This window comes from Urocitellus parryii, chromosome 6 (genome assembly GCF_045843805.1).
Source record: "Urocitellus parryii isolate mUroPar1 chromosome 6, mUroPar1.hap1, whole genome shotgun sequence".
NCBI lineage: Eukaryota > Metazoa > Chordata > Mammalia > Rodentia > Sciuridae > Urocitellus > Urocitellus parryii.
Genome location: NC_135536.1, coordinates 80,281,150 through 80,294,308, shown reverse-complemented (window position 1 = coordinate 80,294,308; position 13,159 = coordinate 80,281,150).

The window sequence follows — 13,159 nt, the reverse complement described above, 5'->3', positions numbered from 1 at the left end:
TTAGTATACTCAAACTGTCAAAAATAAAAAGCAAAGGAAGGAATCTAAAAATAGAGAAAGTTTCAAGTGATCTTTAATGGAATCTTTATTAGACTAAGATGAAATTTCTGTGTGGAAACCTTATAAGTCAGGATAAAATGGTGTGGTATATTAAAAATTCTGAAAGAAGTAACTGAAACCAAAAATATTATACCCAACAAAGCTAATCTTGTGACATCAAGGAGAAATAAATTCTTTCTCACACATGCAGAAATGGAGAGGATTCACTACCAGACTATCCTTACATCAAACTTAAGGACATCCTTTTACTATCTATAAGAAATAATTCACCAGTAAAAACACACATAAACTAAAACAAAGGGATGTAAAAAGGGATTTTATTTTCATGCAAATGGAAATAAAAAGTTAGCAGGAATAACTACACTTACATCAAACAATACAGTTTTGAAATGAAAAAATGTAAAAATAGAATGTCTATGTAATGATAAGTAATCAATATAAAAAATTAATTTTGTATATATATATATATATACACACACACACACACACACACACACACACACACACACATATATCTCCAATAATGGAATACCCAATTTTATGAAGAAAAGATTTTTAGATCTAAGGAGAACAGATTATTATATCTAAGAAGACAGATGTGTTTCAAAACAGTTAATGACCATACATTCATCAAGGAAAAGATTGTTCAGAAAAAAAAATCAACAAAGGAACATTGTAGATAAACTCTATGGTAGATCAAGTGGACCTAATGTATATTTGCAGAACATTTCCCCAATAGCTGCAGAATATATTTTCGAATCACCAACTAGGACTTTCTCCAGCATGTTCAATATGTTAGGTCACAAAACTAATATTAATAAATTAAAAAATATTGAAATCATATCATATAACTTCTCTGACCACAATGGAATCTGTCCAAATAGCTACATATCAACAACATATAATTTTCAAATAGTACAAATACATGAAAATTAAGTGACTTGCTATTGAATGAACAATGACACATGAAGACATTTTTAAAAATTAAGTATTTCCTAAAAAAATCAAAATAAAAGAAAGCGTAGCATATCAAAACACAAGATAAAGCAAATTCAATACTAAGAATAACTTTCAAAGCAATAAGCATATATGTCAAAAAGGTAATGTGTTCAAGTAAACAATCTAATGTTGAAAAGAAAAAAAAAGCCCAAAATTCACAAAAACTAAATACATTAACAAAGATCAGAGGAGAGACATATGAGAGACCAAAAAGAATACAAAAGTTATCAAAGTGGAGAGCTCCTTTTAAAATACATTTTAAAAAGCACAAATTTTAGCTAGATGAATCAAGATAAAAAAGAGATCACCTACAAACAAAGATACTAAAACAAATGCAAATAAGCACAAAGGAGAATTATGGACTGCTATGAACAGCTATTTGTCAATAAATTTAAAAATCCAGAAGAAATGTATGAATCTTTACATACATATAACATAGTGATATTGAACTGTAAAGACATAGAAAATGAACAAAGCCAATAATCATAGTAATATTGAAATGTAAAAAAAAAAGCCAAGATTGAATTAGTAATAGAATTCCAACAAGCAAACTCCTATGACCGGATGGTTTCACTTCTGAATTATACAAAATCTTCAAAGAAGAGCTGATATCAACTATCTCAAACTGTAAGAAAAAAGTAGAAAAAGAAGGAACTCTTTTGAGCTAATTCTATTAAACTAGACTCCCTTGATAGGAATACTAAGAAAAAAAAATATAACAAAAAGGACACTTAGAACAATATCCCTAATGAACATAGATACAAAAATTTTCAAGAAAATTCCAGTAAACAGGATCCAACAGCATATGTGAATCCATGATGCATTGTATGTTTCTTGATTATTCATGGTAGAACACACAAAATCCTGTAAATGTATCAATAGACTTAAGGCAAAAGCCATATGAGAATCTCATAGATGCAGAAAAGCATTTGGTAAAATTCAATATAATAAAAATAAACCCTCAAAAATATTATATCTACAAAGATTATGTCTCAACACAATAAAGGCTATATTACAAACCCATAATAGCCAACATCATGCTGATTGAAAGAAACACTGAAAACATTTTTTTCTAACATCAGGAAAGAGAAAAGGGTAGAATGATGGTTCCAGAGGCTGGGGAGAGTAGGGTTAAGAGGAATGGGAAAAGGTTGATAAGGGATAGTATATTACACTTAGATAGAAGCAAGATGTTCTGTTGTGCTCTTGAACTATAGTATGACTCTAGATAACAAAAATGTACTCTACATTTCAAAAAGCTGGAAGAAATTATTTTGAAAGTTTTACTATGAAGAAATGACAAATAAGAATATAGGGAAAAAAACAAATACCAAATGTTTTGTCTGATATAAGGTGACTGACCCATAATGGTAGGGAGGGGGAGCATGGGAGGAATAGATGAACTCTAGATAGGGCAGAGGAGTGGAAGGGGAACGGAGGGGGCACAGGGTTAGCAATGATGGTGGAATGTGATAGACATCATCATGTATGAAGACATGAATTAGTGTGAACATACACAGAGATATAAAAATTGTGCTCTATATGTGTAATAAGATTTGCAATGCATTCCGCTGTCATGTATTTAAAAAATAAAATCAATTTAAATATTTTATAAAATATATAGATACCTTTACTCTGAGGTAAAAATAAAACAACATATACACGTATCAAACAATCCCATGGTACACTCTTAATATGTACTATCTGTAAGTTTTTATGTATCAGAGAAAAATAAATTTAATTAAAAATCTCATTAGTGAAAAGTGGTAAAAATTAATGAAATAAGTAGAAAAATGCATAAAGAAATAGACAAGTGTCACTAAAGCACAATTAAAGAGTATGTGAAATATGTAATTGAAAGTTCTTTTGATAATGAATTGTAGTTTGTTTGATGCATGTTAAGCCACATATGTCTTACATAATCTGCAAGGAACATTCACATATCAACAAGAAAATATCTTTATTTAACCCTCATTTAAAGAATTTTTAGAAATCTCTTGAACATATGTATCTGAGTATTATCTTCTTTCAGCAACCTAAAGATGTCACCCCATTTCTGGCTTTTATGTTCCTGTTGTGGATAAAAGAGTCAATCTTGCTGTTGCTTCTTTGTGTTTCCTCATCTAAGTTTTTCCTGAGACTTTTTCTTTATTTTTGATTTTTATGTGTCTTACATTAGTATGTCTGGATCTCTCTTTTTTGTTGTTTATTCTGTTTTTTGTTTTGCATTTTTCTTTAATCTGGGTTGATGGCTTTGGCAATTTGTCAAAATTATTGGAGATTATCTTTTCAGATATCATTCTTTCTCATAATCCCTTTTACCTATTTATTAGGACTTCAATTACACATACAATTCAAACATTGTTTTTCTAGAAATGTTTATTAAATCATAAATGTAGTTTATTAAAAATTATTAATTATATGTGCTCTAGTTTATGCTGCACTCCCCAGAAAAGTTTTATTCATCTCACTATGAGATCAATATACTGGAAGTAAATAACCCAATGCTATGTTTCTCATTGAGGAAAATGTTCCCTTTACAGAACATTTGGAGATACGCAGTGATAATTTTTGTTGTTACAGTGGCGATGTAGCGGTCAAAGGCCATGACAACAAGGAGGAACATCTCTCCTGCTCCAAGGAAGTGCAAGAAAAACAGCTGGGTGATGCAGCCTCTGTAGGAGATCACCTTCTTCTCAGAGAAGAAGTCCACCAGCATCCTGGGAGCCACAATGAAGGAGTAGGAGGCATCTAGGAAGGCCAAGTTTCCCAGGAAGAAGTAGAGGGGGGCTGCCAGTCCAGGATCTGATTTTATGGTCAAAATGATAAGAAAATTTCCAGGGAGAATTACAACGTAGAAAAGTGAGGCTAGCACAAAGACCAGGAGCTCAGCATCTTGAGATTGGGTCAAACCAAGGAGGTTACCCTCAAAGAAATCTAGATATGTTATTAGGAAAAGGATCTTATGAGGGTCAATGACAACAAATTGAATATGATCCTGCTATATATGCACAAACTACTGCAGATGCAGTTAGGGCATAGAAGACTTTACAAGGACATGGAGATTTGCAAGGTCAATTATCTAAGGTAATACAGGGAGCTACTGAACCTTACATTGAATTTGTAGGTAGGCTTATTCAAACAGCTACCAGAGTTTTGGGGGATACAGAACAAGCAACGCCATTAATAAAACAATTGGCTTATGAGCAAGCAAATCCTTGGTGCAGAGAGGTCATTAGACCATGGAAACATGGAGATTTAACCACATATATTAAATTATGTAGAGACATTAATGAACAAGGGCAAGTCTTGGCAGCTGCAGTACAAAAGGGTTTAGATGCCAGGCCAAAAACATGCTACAATTGTGAACAAACAGGACATTTTAAAAGGAATTGCCCCATAGGAGGAGGGTTTAACAAAGCTAGGTATCAAACGAGCAGAATACCGGGTATTTGCCCACGATGCCGTAGAGGGAGACATTGGGCTAATGAATGCTGTTCACAAACCACTATAGAGGGTACTCTGTTATCAAAAAATGGACAAGTACCAGGTGTTTACCCATGATATCATGGAGAAAGGCATCGGGCTCCATTGCCAAAAAACGGACAGGGGGGCCCAATGCTCCGGGGCCCACGACCACAAATGTACGGGGCATTGGAGGAACCCAGAAACACCATGGAGGAACCCAGCAACACCATCAGGGTAGTGCCCAGGACACATTATCCATCAGACCTCTCATCAGACGAACCAGAGGGAGTGCAGGGTTGGACATCTGCACCTCCACCAGAGCAGTACTAACTCCAGAGATGGGAGGTCAAATCATTCCCACAGGAGTAAAAGGACCTCTTCCCCAAGGAACAGTAGGCTTATTGTTAGGACGCAGTTCTTCTACTCTAAAAGGACTTATGTTAAGTCCCAGGGTAATTGATCCCGATTATGAAGGTGAAATAAAAATTATAGCTAGTTTTCCAGAAGGTATATCAGTAATTTGACCAGGAGATAGCATAGCACAGTTATTAATAATACCCAGCCTACATGATAAATTTTCCAGTTGTAGTATAGAAAGAGGTTCCAGGGGATTAGGCTCCACAGGTGTAGATTGGGCTATGCTGTCTTTAAATTTAGATTCTTGCCCAATGCTAAAACTAAATTATCAAGGACATGAATTCAATGGGCTACTGGATACAGGTGCAGACCTTAGCATCATATCTCGTCAAGACTAGCCAAAACATTGGCCATTACAACAAGCCACTCAAACGCTTTGAGGCCTAGGAATGGCAACTAATCCCCATAGAAGTGCAATGGTATTAGATTGGAAGGATCCTGAAGGATGTAAAGGAACTATACAGCCATATGTATTGGATCATCTTCCTATAAATTTATGGGGACGAGATGTCCTAGATCAATTAGGTTTGACATTAACAAATAACATCAATCCAAATGCGCCCACTATTAGGGCTAGACAAGGTTTTAGGAAAGAAAAAAGATTAGGAGAACACGGTATAGCAGCACCAATTAAAATATATCAAGGAATAAATAGACATGGACTGGGTTTTCAGAAGGGGTCACTGAGGCAATAAAAATTACTTTGAAATCAGATAGACCAGTATGGGTTCCTCAGTGGCCCCTGACTAAAGAAAAGATACAAGCAGCCCATGACCTGGTCAAACAACAATTAGTGGAGGGACATATACAACCTTCCATATCTCCCTATAATACTCCCATTTTTGTCATTAAAAAGACATCTGGTAAAAGGAGATTATTGCAAGATTTAAGAGCCATTAATAATGAGATCGTTATCTGCTCAATCGGGGATTCCTCAATTGTCTGCTTTGCCAAAAACCTGGTACGTTTTAGCTATAGATATTAAAGACTTTTTTTTTTCAATTCCAATTCATCCTGAGGATAGTCCACGTTTGGCATTTACTATCCCTGCACTGAATCAGGAAGGTCCTGATCAGAGATATGAATGGAAAGTACTCCCTCAAGGGATGGCTAACAGCCCAACTATGTGTCAAATTTATGTTAACAAAGCAATCCAGCCACTTAGAAATCAAAATCCTGAACTACAAATATTTCACTATATGGATGATGTATTGTTAGCACACAAAGATAAAAACATATTGCTAGAATGTTATGCCACACTTACAAATTTATTGAAAAATTAAAATTATCTATAGCAATAGATAAAGTACAATTAAGTTTTCCAATTAATTATTTAGGAGTTCTATTATCCTCAACCATGGTCCATCCACCAAAAATTCAAATACAAGTAGATAAACTCAAATCACTTAATGACTTTCAAAAGTTATTAGGAGACATAAATTGGATAAGGCCTTATCTAGGCATACCAACAGGAGAGTTGGGACCTTTATTTGATATTCTAAAAGGTCCATCAGATCCAAATTCACCCCCCATGTTAACGCCTGAAGCAAGAAAGGCATTAAAAATTATTGAAACATATATGGAAAATATGCATTTGGACAGAATTGATATAACTTTGCCTTTATTATTTATTGTAATACCAACAAAAAATATTCCTACAGGAGTATTTTGGCAAGAAGGTCCATTATTGTGGATACATTTATCTTATTCTCCTAACACTATTCTTACTAGGTATCCTGAGGCTGTAGGACAATTAATACTCAAAGGAATAAAAGCAGCAAAGGGAGTGTTTGGAATTTCTCCCAATAAAATTATTACTCCATATACTATGAATCAAATTGATGAGTTAGCTAATGAGTTAAATACTTGGGCAATAATCATGTGTAAATCTAATGTTTCATTTGATAATCACTTACCATCTAATCCTTTGTTGTCTTTTTGGTCTTTGCATCCTCTGGTTTTTCCAAAAATGACAAGAAAAACCCCTATCATAAATGCTCCAAATGTATTCACTGATGGGTCAAATAATGGTACAGCAGCAGTAGTTACCCCTGATCAAACTTTTACATTTTTAGTACCCAAACAATCAGCTCAAAAGGTAGAGCTTAATGCAGTTTTACAAGCTTTTGTGATGTTTAAGATTCTGTATTTAATTTATTTTCTGAGAGTCAGTATATAGTTAATGTTATAGTATCCCTTGAAGATGCTGGTAGGATTTCCCCTTCCTCTACTGTTTTCTCTTTGTTTTCCACTATACAAAGTCTAATCTGGGACAGAAAAGATCCATTCTTTATAGGACATATCAGAGCACATACAGGATTGCCTGGAGCCCTTAGTTTGGGCAATGATTTAGCAGATAAAACTACACATGACATACATATTTTCTCTACACTAGAAGAAGCTACAAATTTTCATAAAAGGTTCCATGTCAATCCTAATACTTTACCAAAGCGTTTTAAAATAACTAAGGAACAAGCTAGACAAATAATAAAACAATGTCAAAATTGTGTGACCTTTTTACCACAAGTTAATCTTGGAGTCAATCCTAGAGGACTGATACCTAACCATATTTGGAAGATGGATGTCACACACTTGCCAGAATTTGGAAAATTAAAATATTTGCATGTTACAGTTGATACTTCTTGCCAACAGAGGTGAGGCAAAGAACCTCACCCCCCCACTGGTGCAAAGGCCTATCCACATGTATGGCTGTATGCTGGACTGGTAGTAAGTGATGGGTATGATCCAATTGCAGTGGAACCAACCTAAGACAGGAGGCTGATGCCTAGAGGTCAGCTCATCGGATGACGGGTAAGAACCATATGTTGAATTGGACAAACTAAGACAGGCAAGGTCCCTAAGCCACATTGCTTGTTGTTTAATTAATCAGAAGGGGGGGAGATGCTGAGAGCCACAGCCCATTCTGTATGGCCCCCGGCATTTTGCCAACAGTATTGGTTGACAGGCGAGGCATTACAATCCGCCTCGGCCGCTACTTTTGAGTTTTCACGCTACTTTGGAGTTCTCGTGGGGATTCCCATTGGTTGAGGAAGTGCAGGAGGAGGGATTTCCGGGAGCATGTGTGAAGTGTTTCCTTGCAGTTCAAAAATAAAGTTTGTTCCTGTTTCAGTGGCTCATGATTTGTGTCCAGCCAGACTGCTGCAGACATGGTCACTCTCCTCAAGGATATTATATTTTAGGATTCTAGGCCAATGGCAAATAATAATTGAAATAAAACATATTTAGTCCTTATGATTGAAAAACTGAAAAGATAACAGAATAATTTTTATTTACTAATTTTAAATTTATTATTTAATTTTATTTCACTTGAGCTAATGAAACCCAAACCATAGTAAAGTCTAATGTTATAATTGTTATTCAATTTTGTTTCCTTCTTTCTTCATTTTTCTCATTCTGTTTTCCCTGGTAGAATATTGCTACAAAAATAATAATGAAGTTACATTTTCACAAAGAGTAAAATGAAAGAATGGCAAAGAAATGTTAAAATACCAGATAAAGAATTTTAATGGAATGAAGACAATACTCAAGACAAATTAATTAAAATTATGCATTAGCATGAACACACGAGTGCTCATATTTTAGGTTCTTCTCACATCATTAATGGAATAAGAAGAATGACAAGCTAATTTCTCCATAATGAAGAATCATTCTTGTTTTGGTTGTAAGGAAATAATTCACAACATTAAGCTGTGTGGTGTGCAAATGTAAAAAAAAAAAAAAAGAAAAATCTGTGAATTGTCTTAAATGTATACTTGTGTCTAGAGAAAGGAACAATTTGTAGCTCTTCACTAAATCATCTGATTTTCAAACTATACTATAAGGTCAGTGTATTTTCAATTTGAAGTACATGCAATGAGTTTCTGGCAAAAGTCTTTTCCTTAGAACCCATGTAATAGCTCCTAAATCTCTCAGAGCCTTTTCATATCTTTATTTCTTAGTGTATAAATGGCTGGATTGAGAAGAGGTGTAAAAACAGAATAAAACACAGCAAGAAATTTACTCAACCAGGTGATGTTGAGGGGCCACACATAGATGAACACACAAGGGACAAAAAAGATCACCACCACTGTGACACGTGGGCACTGCAGTGGACAGGGCCTTAGATGCACCAGTTTTAGGTCTCTGGCAAACACTGAGAAGAATATACATTTAGGACACCAGCAAGAGGAAAAAAGAGTTATAGCCACAGTCACACGTTTAACATTCATTGATATTTTCAAATCAGAAGAATCCATGCAGGCCAACTAGATCACCAGTGGCATATCACAGAAGAAGCTACCTATTTCCCTTGGGCCACGGAAAGGCTACACAATCACAGCCAGGACTCACGGCATGCTCAAAGTCAGTAGTCCAGGAAAAAACCACTATTACAGTGCACCTTTGCAGGTTCATAATGGTGGAGTAGTGGAGTGTTTGCAGATGGCCACATAGCGGTCATAGGCCATGGACACCAGGAGCACCATCTCAACTGCTGCAATGAAATGGGTGAAGAAGGTTTGGCACATGCAACCTGCAAAGGAAATGGTCTTCGTCTGCCTGAGAAAGTTTGTGATTATCTTAGGAGTGGTGATTGAGGACAGCTACACATCAACAAAGAACAGTTTGGCCAAAAAGAAGTACATGGGGGAATGGAGATGAGGGTCAGTGATGATTAAGGTCACAGTTACAGTATTTCCAGATACAGTGATCAGGTACAGTAACAAAAATATCATGAAGAGTAAGACCTGCATACTCCATGAGTGGCCAAGTCCCACAAGTATAAATTATGACATTGTGGACTATTTTCCTTCATCCATTTTATTCAGTGTGTTTTCTGAAATAACCTGAAGAAGGTAGATTAGCAGTTAGTGGGAGGAGAAAGGAGACTTAATTTTGAGAATTTGATATTCACATTAAAATTCTGTTCTATTCTGACACATTCTAATAGAAATTCTATTCTAACATTAAAAGGCAGATTACAAGGAGAAATCTTGGTTAATTATGAATGGCATTATATCCACAAAAGAAGCTAACTGACTTTACTGGACATTAGATTGAATTGTTATGCAAATGATTTTCTTAGGAAGTGCTCTGATAAGAAAGGAGTAAGGAAAGTAGAGTAGCAAGATGAAAGGTTAAACAATGATTATGGTTGCACCTGGAATATAGGTTATATGCACTAGTAAGTGAAAAAAAATTTGAGTGTGAAACCTCCTGATCATTCCATTTTATAACAAAAATTAAATAATGTACTTCATATGATGGTGACTGATACTGCTGTGACAGAATCCTATTATTTCTTGGTCCTATGTGTAAAGATTCCTTCAAGTCTTGTTGGAACATCTTGTTAAGATATCATAAGATTAAAGTTTTAATTTATCCCTGTAAAATAAAAATTGAGCCAAACTTTAAGACAGAAATTTTATAAAAGCTGTATAAAAGTCCATATAATAGATTTGCTATGATGCATGCAAAACTAGGAACAAAATAATTTACCCTCAATTTCAATATATAAGAGAATGTTTTTAATAGAGTAAACAGATTAGTAAATAATAATCAATGTACATTCAGATAGAGGTGTATTAACCACACTGTCTACCAGTTCAAACTTAGATTAAAATACAATGAACTCTGAAAGTTTCATATAACAATGTTAGCAGTAGGAAACACTTTCCTTAAAATTTTTCAGTAAATGATGTAAAATTCATTGACTTTGAAATATTTGTCTTTTGCTTATGAAAGATAAAATCCATCTCTTTACACACATAGATACATATTATTTGTAAGATTAGAATAAATTACATCAATGTGTAAGTAAAATATATCTTCAAATGGTTAGTTCTGAGTGAATGTGAAGTTAAACCTTAAGTAGTGAACATCTGATATTCACCTTTAATTATAAAGATGTTGCTAAGAGCATCTCTGAGGCACTACAAATTAAAGTTGTGTGCATTGTTGTTAAGACCATAGAAATTTTACTAGGAACAGAATAGGAGGAGAAAATCTGTAGATTCTCAAATTGTCAGAAGCTAATGAAGCCATTCTCATCTCTAGGCATAGGGGCCATCCTTAAAATAAAGGCATGAAAATACTTTAAGAATTTTCCTAAATAAAATCAAATAAATGATTTACTAAAAACACAATTTTCTCTTAGAGCAGATTCTGTCTTCTGAAGTGTGCTTGTGACAGTGTCTGTGGATATGCTCTCCCTGAGCATGACCAGTATTCACCTCCTGAAGCCATCCCCAAATTTTTCTATTTTATGCTCAGTACAAAAACATGGAATCAGTTACCTGGACAACTCTTGGTATCTTCTTTGTAAGAGTGATACCAAGTGTTGCATATACTCTTGAAGTCGGACAAATAAAAATTCATGCAAATCAGCCCAATGTTAAAAATTATTGAAGTTTTAAATGTTATTCATTGGATCAATAAGTACTTAGGCAATATCTTCTGTGATCTTGATCTGTAACTCTATATACATAATCATATTTAAACAAAAATTTTATTTCTAATTGCCAGAGAGGTCATATGTGATACATGACCACAAACAAAATGATACAGTGCTCTAACACATATCAAGATTGTCTAATCAATAGGGAATCTTGGTCAAATGACTAGATCTGAGTCAGTTTATTCTATGATTACATGAGACACTGTGTGTATTTTATGACAAATTGCTAAAACATTTTTAGGGTATTTTTTTAAAGGACATTGATGCAATTTGAAAGTAAATTTATTTTGACCTGCTAGGTTTGAAAATAACTGTATTGTAGTATATTAACATATAATAAATTGCTCATTTTAAAAATGTACAATTTTATGTGTGTAGATACATGTATACAGCCATGAAATGGTCACCACAATCTAGATAGTCACATGTGCCTCTACCCCCAAAGCTCCTTTATCCCTCAGAAACTCTTTGCAGTCCTTGTACACATTCTCTCTCCACAGACAACCACCAATTTCCACTCAGATGCTAACTTTGCATATGCCAAAGCTTCATGTGAATAAAGTGAAGTAGCATGTACTCATTTAAAAATCTGACGTATTTTACTCATCATAATGGTTTTTGATAGTCAACATGTTGTTTATATCAACAGAGCATTCTTCTTCATTGCTGGGTAATATTCTGTTGAACTTTGTTACCCATTTATAACCTGAGGGAACTTCATATTATTTCCGCTTTATTTGCTATTACAAATAACCTTTGAACATTTGTGTACAAATATGAGTGACAGTTGAAAAGTTATTGAGACATTTAATGGCCCAGAAATTGTCTAATTTAAAAATTTTAAACTTTTAAAAAATGCATATTCTCATATTTTGTTCAAGGTATACTGAAAATATCAATTATATCTAATATATCCCTGGTATCCCTGGTGAATTATTGTCTGATTCTCTAAGTTATTGAGAATGAGATTTGAAGATTTTTAGATCATGATATTTTGAGTGTGCCTCTTTCTCCTTGTAATTTTCTTAGTTTTTTCACATATTGTAATGATCTATAATTAGAGGCAAACATAATTGAAATTATTGTTTCATTCTAATTAATTGAGCACTTTCTTTATGTGAGATGATTGTCATTTTCTGTTAATAACTTTGTTGTACAGTATAATATTCATGTTATTAAAATAGCCATTGATATTTCTTTTGATTAACATTGCATATATTTTTATCCTCCAAATTTTATTTTGTTTTTATTAAAGGGACTGTATTTTCCCCATTGTATGTTGTTGGCAACTTTCTTATTTGGGGGTGGGTGGGTGGGGTCATTACTTTATTTTATTTTCATATATGCTTGACATTTTCCATAAAAAGAAAGTTCCAAAAATTAAAGGTTAAATTGTATTTTATCCCAAAGCTATGCAATCTGAAAGACAAGGCCACTAGAAATAACTGTGGTGCAACGTGTTTGGTATGTAATATATTTTTACTGATACTGAACATTGAGAGAACTTAAATAAACTTGTTAGCAACTTTTTCTTTCTTTCTTTCTTTCTTTCTTTCTTTCTTTCTTTCTTTTTAAAAAGAGAGAGACAAAGAGAAAGAGAGAATTTTTTTATCTAAAGACTTTTTATTATAGCTCTCATTTCTGAAAATGATTTATAGTTCTAATGTATTACTGAGGACTTTTATCTGAGTTTTTCTTTTTTTATTGGTTGTTCAAAACATTACATTGCTCTTGACATATCATATTTCATACATAAACTTC